Below are 14,320 nucleotides of genomic sequence, written 5' to 3' on the forward strand. Positions count from 1 at the left end.
AAGAATCTCAGGACTTGAAGACTATCTTTCTGAAATAAGACAGGCAGACAAGAACAGAGAAAAAGGAATGAAAAGGAATGAACAAAACCTGTGAGAAATATGGTCCTATGTAAAAAGACTGAACCTAACACTGATTGGGGTACTTGAGAGAGATTGGGAAAATGTAACCGAGTTGGCAAACATACTTCAGGATATCATTCAGGAGAACTTCCCCAACCTAGAAAGACAGGCCAACATTCAAATTCAGGAAATGCAGAGAATCACAGTAAGATAATCCATGATATAATTAACCCCAAGACACATAATCATCAAATTCTCCAAAGCTGAAATGAAAGAAAAAATGTTAAGGATAGTCAGAGAGAAATGCTAGGTCACCTACAAAGGGAAACCCATCACACAAACAGCAGACCTCTCAACAGAAACCCTATAAGCCAGAAGAGATCGAGGGCCAATATTCAATATTCTTAAATAATTTCCAATCCAGAATTTCATAACTGTCCAAACTGAGCTTCATAAACAAAGGAGAAATAAGATACCTTTCAGACAAGCAAATGCCATGGAAATTCATCCCCACCATGCCTGCCTTGAAAGAGCTCCTGAAGAAACCACCAAATATGGAAAGGAAAAACCATTATCAGTCACTACAAAGACACACTGAAGTACATTGACCAGTGACACTATGAATCAGCCACATAAACAGATATTCAAAATAACCAGCTAGCATCATGATGACAGGATTACATTCACAAATAACAATACTAACCTTAAATGTAAATGGGCTAAATGACCCAATTGAAAGGCACAGAATGACTAGCTGGATAAAGAGCCAAGAACCATAGTTATGTTGTCTCCGTAAGACCCATCTCACTTGCAAAGACACACATAGGCTCAATATAAGGGGATGGAGGACAATTTACCAAGCAAATGAAAAGCAGAATAAAAGCAAGCATTGCAATCCTACTTTCTGACAAAAGAGACTTTAAACTAATATATATATATTTTTTTTAAAGGTGGAAGCTGGAAGCATTACACAATTGTAAAGGGTTCAATTCAACAAGAAGGGCTAACTATCCTAAATATATATGTACCCAATACCAGAGCTCCCATATTTATAAAGCAAGTTCTTAGAGACCTACAAAAAGGCTTCGACTCCCACACAATAATAGTGGGAGACTTTAACACCCCACTGACGGTATTAGACAGATCATTGAGACAGAAAATTAGCAAAGATATTCAGAACCTGAACTCAGCTCTGGATCAAGTGGACCTAATAGATATCTAAAGAGCTCTCTATGAAAAACATAACAGAACATATATTCTTCTCATCACCACATGACATTTACTGTAAAACTGATCACATAAATGGAAGTAAAACCCTTCTCAGCAAATGCAAAAGAACTGAACTTATAACAAACAGTCTGTCAGACAACAGCAAAATCAAATTAGAACTCAAGATTAAGAAATTCACTCAAAACCACACAACTACATGAAAATCATGCAACCTGTTCCTGAATGACTCCTGGGTAAATAATGAAATTAAAGAAGAAATCAAGAAGGTCTTTAATGCTGATGAGAACAAAGAGATGATGTACCAGAATTGCTAGGATACAGCTAAAGCAGTGTTAAGGGGGAAATTTATAGCACTAATTGTCTACATAAAAAGATAGAAAAATCTCAAATTAACAAACTAACATCACAACTAAATAACTAGAGAACCAAGAGCAAAGAAACTCAAAAGCTAGCAGAAAACAAGCAATAACCAAGATCAGAATGGAAGAGAAGGAGATAAAGACACACACACACACAACAACAACAACAACAACAACAACAACAACAAAACCTTAAAAATCAATAAATCTAGGAGTTAGGTTTTTGAAAACATTAATAAAATAGATGGAATACTAGTTAGACTAATAAAGAAAAAAAGAGAGAAGAATCAAATAAACACAATCAGAAATGATAAGGGGGATATCACCACTTACTCCACAGAAATATGAACAATCATCAGAGAATCCTATAAACAACTCTATGCAAATAAAGTAGAAAATCTAAAAGAAATGAATAAATTCCTGGACACATACACCCTCCTAAGACTGAACCATAAAGAAATTGATCCTTTGAATAGACCAATAATGAGTTCTGAAACTGAGGTAGTAATAAATAGCCTACCAAACACAAAAACCCAGGACCAGACAAATTTACAGCTGAAACATATCAGAGGTACAAAGAAGAGCTTGTACCATTTCTACTGAAACTATTCCAAAAAGAAACCTAAAAGGAGGGAATTCTCACTAACTCATTTTGTGAGGCCAGCATCATCCGGATACCAAAACCTGGCAGATATATAACAAAAAAGAAAACTTCAGGACAATATGTCTGATAAACATTGGTGCAAAAATCCTCAATAAAATACTAGCAAATCGCATCCAGTAGCACATCAAAAAGCTTATCCACCACGATCAAGTTGGCTTCATCCCCACATTCAAGGGTGACTCAACATACACAAATCAATAAATGTAATTCATCACATAAAGAGAACTGAAGACAAAAAACACATGATTATCTCAATAGATTCAGAAAAGGCCTTCAATAAAATTTTACATTCGTTCATGTTAAAAACTCTCAATAGACGAGCTACTGAAGGAATATACCTCAAAGTAATAAGAGGCATATATGAACAAACCCACAGCCAATATCATACTGATTGATCAAAAGCTGGAAGCATTCTCCTTATAAAGTGGGACAAGAAAACAATGATCTTTTTCACCACTTTTATCCAACGTAGTATTGGAAGTTCTGGCCAGGGCAATCATGCAAAAGAAAGAAATAAATAATATTCAAATAGTAATAGAGAAAGTCAAATTATCTTTAATTGCAGACGACATAATCCTGTATCTAGAAAAACCCATAATCTCAGCCCAAAAGCTTTTTAAGCCAATAAGCAACTTCAGCAAAGTCTCAGGATACAAAAATCAATGTCCAAAGCCACAAGCATTCCCATACACCAACAAAAGGCAAGCAGAGAGTCAAATCATGAATGAACTCGCATTCACAATTGCTACAAATATAACAAAATACCTAGGAATACAGCTAACAAGAGAAATGAAGGACTTCTTCAAGGAGAACTACAAACCACTGCTCAAAGAAATCAGAAAGGACACAAACAAATGGAAAAGCATTCCATGGTCATGGATATGAAGAATCAATATCATGAAAATGGCCATACTGCCCAAAATAATTTATAGATTCAGTACTATTCCCATGAAACTACCATTGACATTCTTCACAGAATTAGAAAAACTACTTTGAAATTCATATGAAACCAAAAAAGAGGCTGAACAGCTAAGACAACCCTTAGCAAGAAGAACAAAGATGTAGGCATCATGCTACCTGACTTCAAACTACACTATGAGACTACAGTAACCAAAACCACATGGTACTGGTACAAAAACAGGCACATGGACCAATGGAACAGGATAAAGAGACTGGAAACAAGGTCACACACATAAAACCACCTGATCTTTGACAAACCTGACAAAAACAAGCAATGGGAAAGGATTCCCTATTTAACAATTGGTGCTGGGAGAACTGGCTAGCCAAATGCAGAAAATTGAAACTGGACATTTTCCTTACACCTTATATAAAAATTAACTCAAGATAGATTAAGGACTTAAATGTAAAACCCAAAACTATAAATCCCTAGAAGAAAACCTAGGCAATACCATTCAGGACAGATGCACAGGCCAAGATTTTGTGATGAAAATGCGAAAAGGAATAGCAACAAAAGCAAAAATTGACAAATGAGATCTAATTAAAGTAAGGAGCTTACGCACAGCAAGAGAAGAAAAATTGACAAATGAGATTGAATTAAAATAAGGAGCTTCTGCACAGCAAAAGAAGCTAACACTGGTGTGAACAGCCTATAGAATGGGAGAAAATTTTAACAATCCATCTATCTAAGGTCCTGTATCCAGAGTCTACAAGAAACTTAAACAAATTTACAAGAAAATAAATCCAGTTAAAAAGTGGGAAAAAGACATGAACAGATACTTACCAAAAGAAGACATATATGTGTCCAACAAATGTAAAAAAAGGTCAACATCATTGATCATTAGAGAAATGCAAATCAAAACTACCATGAGATACCATCTCATGCCAGTCAGAATGGTGATTATTGAAAAGTCAAAAAACAACAAATGTTGGCAAGGCTATGGAGAAAAGGGGATGCTTTTACACTGTTGGTGGAAGGGTAAGTTAGTTCAATCATTGTGGAAGATGGTGAAGTGATTCCTCAAAGATCTAGAGGCATTGACCCAGCAATCCCATTACTGAGTATATACCCAGAGGAATATAAATTATTCTATTATAAAGATACATGCATGTATATGTTCATCACAGCATTATTCACAATAGCAAAGCCATGGAATCAACCCAAACGCCCATCAGTGATAGACTGGATAAAGAAAATGTGGTACATATACACCATGGAATACTATAGAGCCATAAAAGAGAACAAGATCGTGTCCTTTGCAGGGACATGGATGGAACTGGAAGCCGCTATCCTCAGCAAACTAACACAGGAACAGAAAAACAAACACCACATGTTTTCACTTATAAGTGGGAGCTGAACGATAAGAATGAATGGACACATGAGGGGAAACAACACACACTGGGGCCTGTCTGGGGTGTGGGGGTTGCAGGAGGGAGAGCATCAGGAAGAATAGCTAATGGGTGCTGGGTTTAATACCTGGGTAATGGGATGATCTGTGCAGCAAACCATCATGGCACACCTATGTAACAAATCTGCACATCCTGCACATAACCTTGGAACTTAAAAGTTGAGGAAAAAAAGTAAGTATATATGTTTACCAAAAAAAGAGAGAAGACAATGTTATTTTTATCCTGCATTTTGGAATCTACCCATTTAAAACAAACATATCTTCAATACTTCCTGTCCCCTGTTTATTCCTCTCTTGCCTGAATATTCTGTATTTATTGATACTCAAAAGTTGTGCTTTCTTCACTGTTTTCCTAATCTTTGTTATGCCATCATAGATCTCTTCTTTTCTAACAAATTTATTGATGTATCTTACTTTCACTTATGTCATATACCATCAAATGAATGGAGCACTACTTCAGCCATTCTATTTTAAAATTAAATAAAGTATAACTTTCAATAAAAAAAAGCTTAGCTCCATTAACAAGCCTTGAAGTTTTATAAGTTGCAATTTATCTACTTCCTGTAACATTGCTGAAACGTCTCCTTTTCATCCCTTATTTACTCATTTTTAATTGCATAGAAGATGTAAATCTTTCTACTTTAATATTAATTAAAGTGTATCTATTTTTAAAAGGCTGATAAACATAGCTTTAGACTACTCATCCTCTGTTACTCTGTAGCCTAGCAGACATCACTTCCTAGTAGAGCAAAAAACAATTCTTTTTCCATTTGTGAAATTGAGGTATTAACAACTGTATTGACCTGCCTGGGCTGCCATAGCAAAATACTACCCACTGGGTGGCGTAAATAACAGAATTTTATTTCTCAGAGTTCTAGAACCGGAAAGTTCAAGATCAAGATGTCAGTGGCTTTGGTTTCTGCTGAGACCTCTCACCTTGGCTTACAGATGGTCACTTTCTCACTGTGTCCTCACATTTCTTGTGTGCACATTTCTGGTATCTCTTCTTATAGAGACATCAGTCACATTGTATTAGAATCCCACCCTTATCACCTCATTTAGCCTTATTTACCTCCACAGTGGCTTAGCTCCTAATACAGTCACACCGGGAGTTAAGACTTCAACCTATGAATTTTGGGGGGACACAGTTCATTCCATAATACAATATTCTGAGGACTAAATAAGTTTATATATATATATATATATAATTTATGGCATGGTAACTTAAGCCTAGAAATAGTCAAGACGGTTTATCTTTATTATATAGTCATCATGTCACAATCATCATTACTCTGTCATCTAGAGATGACACTTATAAATTGAATAATAGGAATATAGCACTAATTCCATATCAGAATGAATAATACAAACAAATGAACTACACCATACATTGCTGCATGTATGCTTTGTTACTAAGTAGGAGAAATTATTTGGGGAAAAGAGACAGAGAAGCTATCTTGAAAACATTTTTAAAACGTGTTTGTAAAACAGAGAGTGGAGTCATTTTCTTTTGTTCATGAAGACAAATTGAATAATCTGGTTAAAGTATTAAGTAGGGATATTTCAGCTCAATATAAACAAGCATACTTTACTAATTATAGACTATGTTTCTTTAAAAAAGTGGTTAGGTTCTCATTTGCAATTTTTTTTTTTTTTTTTTTTTTTTTTTTTTTTTTTTGAGACAGAGTCTCGCTTTGTCGCCCAGGCTGGAGTGCAGTGGTACGATCTCTGCTCACTGCAAGCTCTGCCTCCCAGGTTCACGTCATTCTCCTGCCTCAGCCTCCTGAGTAGCTGGGACTACAGGCGCCGGCCACCACGCCCGGCTAATTTTTTTTTTTTTTTTTGTATTTTTAGTAGAGACGGGGTTTCACCATGTTAGCCAGGATGGTCTCGATCTCCTGACCTCGTCATCCACCCACTTTGGCCTCCCAAAGTGCTGGGATTACAGGCGTGAGCCACCGCGCCTGGCCTGCAAAATGTTTTAAGCAAAAGGTAGACCTCACATTCTGTGATGTGGTTGGGTGGTAGGTTGGTTCAAATGACTTCTAAGATCAATTCCTTCCAGCTTCTAAACTCTGATCTTAGTTGATTTACTTTTGGGATTTGAGTAGGAGTGGGTCCATACATGATGACTGACAGGATTTTTAGCATAATGAATGAAACAACATTTAGAATTTGAAGGAATTTACAGGGAAAAACATTTCTAAGTGAAAATTGCTGTAGTTACTTGGATAAATACATGTTTTTAAATGAAAGAAAGAAACTAATTGGTGATGATAATGAGTTACAGGTGTGAGTAGTACTGGGCTGTGGGAGATATGCATGTATAGAAAACTGAAGGAAAACACTGGGGAAGGTGGAGTCATGTAGGACTGTGGTCATTCAGAACACTGTAGTGTAGAGTGAGACTGAAACGTTTTTCAACTCAATCTAAATTGAGTCAAGCTCAGCAATTGTCTGTAATTTGTTTGAGAGACACTTTATCACATAATCTTTAAAGTTGGGTTTGGTGTTAAGATTAATTATACATAATGGATTTTTGATAGGACTTAAGAATAATTGGCTGATAGAATAATTTTGAGGTATCAGTGATCAACTAGGCTCAGGAAATCTATAACTATCCGTGTGTGTGTGTATATATATACACACACATACATCTATATCTATGTGAACAATTTGAAACTAGAACTAAGCCTATTTATACTGTGTCTCTATATACACTGCAATTCTTCCAGTTCTTCCGAATGCAGGATATTCTTTGATTTCTCCAGAGAAAAAAACACTTAAATGAATCTTCCTCATTTCATTCAAGTATTAGTTCCCCTGAAACTAACATGTATGGTTAATTCTTCTTATTTTTCACACTATTTTCTTAATATATCATCAGTTTTATATTTAAAAGTTTAAATTTTATAAAATTATATATAATTTTATTCCAGCTAGAAAGATGATGTCCTTTCTTTTTCATAGGTATTATAATTCTAACAACGTTTGTCTCTTGATTTTTTTTCATATTTTTATTAGTTGCAATTAGGATAGTCTATACTGCAGTAACAAATGAACCACAATCTCAAGGAATGAACTTCACATAGATTTATTGCTCATATTGTGTCCAGTGCAGGTTTAGTGGCTCTCTTTGAAACCTATTCTTGTATGGATGTCCTCAATATCCTCAATGACGTCTTCCATTCTGTGACATTACCTTCTTAAAGACTTAAGTTCTAGTGTTACCAAGAAAAAGAAAGAGAAGGCATATAAAGGAGGTTTTGGGCCCAAGCATCCAAGGTGTTATATATGTCCTACAAATGTGTCATTTCCCAGAACTCCATCACACAGCCTTCAGGTAACTGCAAGCATGAATGCTAAAATACTGATTCTACTTTTGTGCCCAGGAAGAAGGAAATAAATATAAATTAAAAAAACACTTTGTGTGGTCTCTGCTATAATAAAGAACATATTGGTTGGGCGCGGTAGCTCAAGCCTGTAATCTCAGCAGTTTGGGAGGCTGAGACGGGCAGATCATGAGGTCAGGAGTTCGAGACCATCCTGGCTAACATGGTGAAACTTCATCTCTACTAAGAAATACAAAAAACTAGCCAGGCAAGGTGGTGGGCACCTGTAGTCCCAGCTACTCAGGAGGTTGAGGCAGGAAAATGGCGTAAACCCGGGAGGTGGAGCTTGCAGTGAGCTGAGATCCGGCCACTGCACTCCAGCCTGGGCGACAGAGCGAGACTCTGTCTCAAAAAAAAAGAACATGTTCCACGAAACAAGGAAGGAGGAGGGAATCAGAACTTTTTTGGTAAGTGTGATCTAAAAAGGCAGACTGATAAAGGACTAAGACGTAGACTAAAATAAGATTAGGGAAACATATACTGATGATAATCCAGCAACAACCTAAGTCTAGTTAAACCAGAAGGGGGGAAATAAATAAACTTAAAATGGAGGTGCCAGACCACTTATTAAAAAGTGAGATAGGGCTCAAATAATTGGAGAGACAAAATAAACATGTACATAGGTATGATGTGTAGGAGAACCAAATGTGGTAGGATGTATTATATTTTGAAGATATATTTGATGCTCAACCTAACGTGACATTATAAATTCCCATGTATTTGAAATGGAAATATAACTTGCTCTGACCAATGAAATATAAATGCAAGTAACAGGTGTTATTCCCAAGTGTAAGTATTAGGAACCAGTGTGTGTTTTTTCATGAAGTCCTGCCTCCACTCTCTGAACATGAAAGCTCGTGCTGAGACACAGACTCTGTCGGCCTGATTGTTTCTGTGACTGAAATGAACAGCTCTCATTACTACCTGGTAAGCATGCAGTGGTAATTAGGGATAAACTTTGTAATTTTAAACCACTGAGATATCCAGCCTGTTGGTAATTGAAGAATAGTTTATATCCTCCTGACTGACAACAGAAATTGAGACCAGGAATAAAGATGTGATGGACCAGGAAACTACATTGCGTGTTTTGGATTAGGTGCACAGAAAAGATTCGATTACTCAGGGCTGGAAAAAAAAAAAGTAACATACAAAAGTAAAACTTTCAGTGAAATATCCCCTTCGATAACTTGCAAAGCCAGTGAGGTGTTCAGTATTTTGTACCTTTCAAGGAAGAGAGAAAAAAACAAAAGAAATTGAGTGTGGCTCTCTTAAAAAATCTGATAAGCTCAAAGCACCAGGAATTAATTCCTGAGTGCAGTTGTGCTTATAGACACAGTAGTTATGTGAGTAGGTACAAAAAATACTGCAATAAGATACACAAAAGATACACATAGATGCTTTATGTATCTTTTTAACCATTATTCCAAGCACCTAGCAAATGTCAAGAGCATAGTAGAGTAGTGTGGTTTTAAATATTGTACAGTATCCAGTCTGTAATTTTTTTCACTCTCTCTACAATAGGCACCTCTCTCTCTCTCTCTCTCTGTCTCTGTGTGTGTGTATTTTAGCTTGATTCCTCAGAGAGATACACACTATTAGTTGTTATGTTTGCTATTCATCTTTTTAAATTTTTCATTTTTTTCTGTTGTTATCAATAGAAATAAAAGAGAAGAATAAAATTGCACAACTGTTGAGTCTTGAAGAATCTAGAAATTCTTGTTCTTTGAATTCACTGCACACTGCCTGAGATTTGACTTCTCCAGAATACTGTCCTGGTAATAGCTGGAGTCCTTGACATTGTTCTTCATTCATTTTTTCTTTTTCCTGTAATTCTTTCACGCATAACGTCTTCACTATTTGTAGTTTCACAAATTTGCTGAATATTTTCTCCTGGAAGTTTACCACTATTCTTTTTCTCCCCATATATTATGGAAGGTCTGTTATTTATTAGGTTTTCCATACAGATATGAATTTATCTCCTCCTAATACATTTTCCTCTTAGTCATTAATAATGCCTTTAATTCATCTTCTGAACTATTCTTATTTTCTTTTTGCCTTATTTAAAAGCTCTCTACTTTCCGTTAGTAAATAAAACAAATGCAAAATAATTATTGATTAGAAATGTTGTTCTTCCTAATTTCTGTCAAACTTTGTACAAATGTCTAGTGTAGCCCACTCTTTTATGGACTACATAAACAAATGAGTGTTTTCTCTTGATTATCCCTCCAATAATTTAAAAATATTTCTTCTTTCCCCAAATAATCCAAAGTTTTCCAAGTTTTGTTTACTTATGTAGTGAGAAGAGAAGATATTTTTAATTGCCAAAGGTAGGATTTTAAAAACATTTTTGTTTCAATTCTGTTATCCATTTATATCTTCTTTAGTATGTTGCATTCAGTTAACATTTTTATTCAAACACATATATTCAAACTTATATTCTTAGTGGCTCTATTATTTAATACAATAGATTTTTATTTACTGTTTAGTCTACTTTCTGTTCTGGATTCAATTGAAATCCCCTTTCAGTACTCAAACTGTCTTAAATGTAGCAATGGCATCATAGCCTTACATTTTCTTTCATATCTGTTCTTGATGATATACAAATTTGGAATCATGATATTTTTCCATCCTGACTCTTGGAATTTTATAAAAGGTCAAGTAAAATTTTCATATATTTCAACATCTATATACATACGGTAAAACTACTCTAGGTTAAAGGTGATATTCACAATAATTGCTATAATGGTACAAGGTAGTGTGATCACTTAAGGGAACTCAAAGGAAAGGACACTATGTGTATATCTGTGCCTTTGTGGAGGTTAAAAAATCCTAAATACTTCCCCTTTTCCCATTTGGCATAATGACAATGCATCAATTTCAAAAATCCATTTTCTCATGTGAAGTCCATGAAGTTAGGACCTTTTCTGTCTTGCTCTCCACTGTATCCTGGGTTTTTTACATATTGCCTGCTATATATATATTTTTTTGTAAATGGGGGAGAATAGAAGTTATTCAAGGGTTGAAGCAGTGGCCTTCCAGACAGAGCAAACTGCCTGTAGGTGGGTTCCGTGTGGCACATCTTTTCCCCTCTGTGCAGTGATGTTGCTGAACTCATCTTTATTGTGATTTATTCTTTATTCAGCTTCTGTTGTTTTTATTGCTCTTTGGTAAATATCAAAATTCTAAGCATGTTTTTGTAGGCCCATAATAATTTTTCATTTGCTCGCCTTTCTGGATTTCTATCTCACCACTTGCATCTATGATGCAATCATACTGAGCTATTATCAGTTTCTTTATATCCCTGGGATGTGCCTATCTAACCAACTTCACCTTATATTGTTCATCTAGCTAATGCCTATTCACCCTGAATGTTTCAACTTTCAGGTATTTTCTCTCTAGGAGACTTCTCCAACTTTGCAAGCACAGCTTAGATACCTCTGATATGAACTTCCACTAAACTATATACTTCCAACTTATGCACTTACAAAATATGTCATTATTATTTATCCTATGTCTGATTATAACATAATCTTCATTAATGGAGCATGTCTCTGTTGCTCTTCATATTTTTAGCACCTAACACAGAATATATAACCTAGAAGCTGCTCAAATATTTACTATTGGTTGTTGAGTACAAGACACCTTTTAGGAAGTCAGAGCTTCAGAATTTTATTGCTAAGAAATTATTCTATATCTTTTCAGTAGAAAAATCTAAATGTTGAAGGTAAAATGGTGTATTAGCTCATTCTTGAATTGCTGTAAAGAAATACCTGAGATTAGGTAATGTCTAAATAAAAGCGCTTAATTGGCTCACTGTTCTCAGGCTGTACAGGAAACACAGTAACTTCTTTTTCTGGGGAAGCCTCAGGAAACTTACAATCATGGCGCAAGGTGAAAGGGGAACAGGCATATCTTGCATGGCCAGAGCAGGAGTAAATGAGAGAAAGGAAGGTGGCGCTGCACACTTTTAAACAACCAATCTTGTGAGAACTCTAATGAGGAAAGCACCAAAGGGATGGTGCTACACCATACATGAAGGGTTCACCCCCACGATCCAATCACCTCTCACCAGGCCCCACTTCCAACATTGGGGATTATAATCGAATGTGAGATGTGGGTACAGGCACAGATCCAAACCATATCAAATGGTGAACAGGCAGATAAGAATAGTTGGCCTTTGAAAGTACAGTGTTAAATGTCAGTAAGTCCATAGTAAGACACTGTGTATTTCCATTTGTAGTACTTAATAGGCAGAGTGCCGTAGCCCATGTGGCAATGAATATCTAAAGCAAAGAACCTTGATCAACGTTTTAAAAATGTGGCTTAAAATTAAAAACAATGTCCAAAGACTTATTCAGTCCCATGTTCACTTAAGAAATACTTTCAGTTCATGCAAGTGGTTTGGCGCATAGATAAATATATAGTAAACTGCACAAAGTTGAGGCGTCTTATAGAGAGCACGAAAGCCCTCGCTGGCATCAGTCAAAATAATTGGTAATTACAGATTCAATGGAAATTAATTCAGGGGAGCAATGCCTTCTCTTTAAAAAATGTACAGGAGCATAACCCATTTTGTTCAGGTATGATCACTTTACAACCTTAAATTGATGGTTTTAATGATATAAAAATAGATATTCCATTACTTACTAGATTTGCTACACCTATCAAAGAAGTTTGTTCAAACTAGAAAACACAGGACTTTTCTCTACCATTTAAACATAACACATAGGCCTCTGACTGCCTGGAATTCATAACAAAATTTCAAATCTCTTTACAACAACTGCTGAAATTATGCTTTTGGCTAATCATAGAGTGAGACTGTGGACATGTGCCTGCATGCCTGTGTGTATGTGTGGCATGTAATTTGGTTACATTCGGTTTTCGCTTGGTTTGAAATACAGCACTCTTTTTTTATTTTTTTTTAAGTTAGCTTCCATTAACTCATTTCCTTTAAATTATATTTATCATGCAATTGTCTGATTTAAATTGCTCTATTTCTCTCTGCATGCCCCCCCCCACCACATTTGATTTTATTTCTGTTGTTGATGGGCTGTTTACCTTACTTCCCTTTGAATTTTTTTTCCATTTTTTCCTTTATATGTGTTTTACCTGATGGGTTTCTCTTCTCTCATTGGGAAGTCAGAAAAATGCATTTATTTGGAGACATATGCCACTATTCTCCTTGTTTCAACTCTTTCCTTCTGTTTTTGTTTCTTATCTTGTGCTTATTCCTTGCCAGCCTTTTGTCCACTGCCTTTTACCCAAACACTTTTTGAAATCCTCCTGCTATTTGAGCTTTCCTTGAGGGAAAACATAGGTTCTCCCTCAAATCCCATTTTGTTCTTTTCTTAATTTGTGAAAGTGAAGTAGTCGCATAGAAAGATTCTGAGACAGGAATCCAGAGAGAGCTAGGTTTAAACTTGGCTTGCTTCTTGCTCCCTGCATAGCCTTAGGTAAGTAATTGGCCCACTCTGAGTCTGCTTCCTTCAGTGAAATTGAGATCCTAATAATCACCTTGAGAGATTGTTGCCAGGATTAGAGACAATGAAGGCAAAGTACCTGTCTTGGAATTGCCACTCTATATTAAGAAGTCCTTCTTGTCATTTTGCTCCTTATTACTGTCCTAGTAGGAGTACTGTATTCACTAGCACAGACATTAGTAATTTTGTTGCTTTATTTTTCCTTCCAGTGTAGATCCTCGAAGCTGAGAAGCTGGGCATGCTTCCATTTTAATTTGACATGTTTTGGGGGAGTTTGTACAGAGAAGTTAATCCAAAGGCTACATTTAGACATCTTCTTGTAAATAATTGCTAATACATACTTGTGCTCTATATAGAAAATCTTATGTCTGATTACCTTTAAACTTTTGGAGTGTTTTTGACTGCCAATAATGAGTTACAACACTTTTCTCTTCTTAAATCTACTAATACAATTAGATTAACAGTGCTTTCTTAAAATAGTACATTTTTATTCCACTTTTTAAACTAGAAGTAAATATACTGACTTTTCTTGTAATTATGATGATAATTTTTTCAAACTAGTTATTAATATGTACCATTACTACAAATATGATTAGGAACTTTCTATTGTCTAAGGTTTGGATTCTTAATTTGGGTAATTTAAAAGTAGAAATACCCTCAGTAAATTTCAGAGAACTGCCCACAAAGTCAAGTTTTAGGTGAGCTGATTTGCAACACTAAATCCAGCAATCAAAGCAAAACTACTATCTTTTTAGTTCAGCCTACCAAA

The sequence above is a fragment of the Macaca mulatta genome, chromosome 5, assembly GCF_049350105.2.
Source record: "Macaca mulatta isolate MMU2019108-1 chromosome 5, T2T-MMU8v2.0, whole genome shotgun sequence".
NCBI classification, from domain to species: Eukaryota; Metazoa; Chordata; class Mammalia; order Primates; family Cercopithecidae; genus Macaca; species Macaca mulatta.